The sequence below is a fragment of the Daucus carota genome, chromosome 1, assembly GCF_001625215.2.
Source record: "Daucus carota subsp. sativus chromosome 1, DH1 v3.0, whole genome shotgun sequence".
Lineage (NCBI taxonomy): Eukaryota > Viridiplantae > Streptophyta > Magnoliopsida > Apiales > Apiaceae > Daucus > Daucus carota.
In genome coordinates, this window is record NC_030381.2 from 39,897,525 (window position 1) to 39,899,592 (window position 2,068).

The window sequence follows — 2,068 nt, forward strand, 5'->3', positions numbered from 1 at the left end:
TGAATTTCAAACTTGAAAACCATAATAAAAGAATTGAATGATAACATTTAAACTTTAATAATTGATTCCGAAAGAGAACATCTTCACCCCCAAAACAACAGGATCGCTTCCAGGTTACAGTATTGAAATTAGAATCCACCACTAATACTACACAACATCTCTTACCAAGTCAGATCATCTTCGATAAGAAGAATCACTGTCAACTATTTCAGCTTGCACCAACCTCATCAACTTTCCTGAACACTCCTCGACCACTGGATCCTCAACTCTGTCTCCTCGCCTAGCATTAGCCTTATTCCCAATCTCAATCAATCATCTCATCTTTCAGCCTTTCTGAAATGGTTAGAAGAGAATAGCAAGAGTGAGCAACAATGCTCAGCAAGTAATAATAAACAATAACAATTCTGAATCAATAAGATAGAAGTTCAAAGGCTCAAGATACTTTGGTAAAAGATTCGACATAAATTCATAAGATTAAGGTATTGTATAGAATGATTCACAATACCTTGCATCAATGGAATACTGGAGTAATTCAATCTTTCCAAGAGAATTATTGAATTGGACTATCACATTTTAATTAAAACCAAGGTTAGGCAGCTGATCAGTTCCGCACTAACCCCGAGCAGGCCCCGCCATGCTCTATCACTGGATCCAAGGCACTCATTGGCCTTACATGACCACGAATCTGGTCCACAGGTTTATATAAAAACAATAATCCAATTCTCTAATTCAATTCAAGAAGCCAATGTAAATTAACAGAACATCATCATAAATATCATCAACAACAGAATAATTTCAATTCAAACTTTGATAATAAACTTTCCATGAGTCACCGTCCATCCTTCCATAAATCATAGTTCAGGAAATCCTCAACTATTCAGTATCCTCCATTATCGGCTAAGCAACTGAATTTAGCCTGCTAAACCAGCATGACAATGGCGGGTTGAATAATCAAGAAGATCCCAATTCATTCAAAGCTCCAACTATCACTGAGCAACACATGCTTCAATGACAATCTGAACTTCGAATTAATTAATAACACGGAAATTCTTTAGATTCTTAAAGAATAGAAAGAATAGATTCGAACATATGCACTTTTAAATATAGAAAGGAAAGATACGAATTCTTGCAACAGATACCAAAGGAATGGATCAGAATATTTGCGATATATCCAAGAGAAAGGGTTCATGATACTTGCAACACATATAAAAAGAATGGATCAGAATATGCAATATATCCAAAAGCAGGGTGCAGGATACTTGCCTTAAATCTGACTCCAGTTTCACAGCTCATTCTCATCTTTCAACTTTCACAATCTATGCATCTCGTAATCTCTAGACCATCTCTAGCTATACTCTATTCGTCACATCGCTTCGCTTACTCGATTCCTCCCTTATTTGCTTTGCAATACCACTTGTCCTTCTGAACGTCTTCGGTCATCCACGTCTCGTCCAAACCCTTTACGAGAATAAGATAATACTATAGTCACTAAACAATATATCGCATATACATATCACGTATATCGATACCCACTTATATACCCCTTTAAACTTATCACATACCACGTAACACATAAGCATGCTTTAACTCTAACATATAGTCAATCATATTCCACATAACATATCACCAATCAATTATCATATAAATCCTTATCGAAAATCCGACATCGTCTCGTCTATGTATAAGACTATGTTAGGTCCAAAGTATCGTAGAAGGGGGGTTGAATACGATACTCACTACAATTTAAAATTCTTTCGAATCTTGCGGATAAATAAATTGCAGTCCTGTAATGGGTTTCGTGTTCCGGATATTTATTGGGTCGGTTTCTGAAGATATGAAAATATTAAACCAACACACAATATTTTCCAAGGTATATCTGTATATTGATAAATACCTCGAAGGTGCTACAAATCCAAACCCGAAGGTTGGCTACAATGACCACTCATTTAAATATTACAAGCCCTATCCACTACAAATATTTATGGTACAAAACTAGGCTAGGGTGTGTGTATATTTGAGAGAGTTTGTGCATAGCACTTGGCCATCCATCCCGAAGGATGATGTAAAT

General features: G+C 36.1%; 1 long non-coding RNA gene across 1 annotated transcript; it reads right to left on the minus strand.

Moving 5' to 3' along the window:
• On the minus strand, window positions 1–1,680 carry LOC135148536 (uncharacterized). The gene is made up of 2 exons (XR_010286603.1): window positions 1,264–1,680; window positions 1–333 (listed from the first exon to the last, which is right to left on the minus strand). It is a non-coding gene; the product is annotated as an uncharacterized LOC135148536 (long non-coding RNA).
• Window positions 1,681–2,068: the final 388 nt, after the last annotated feature.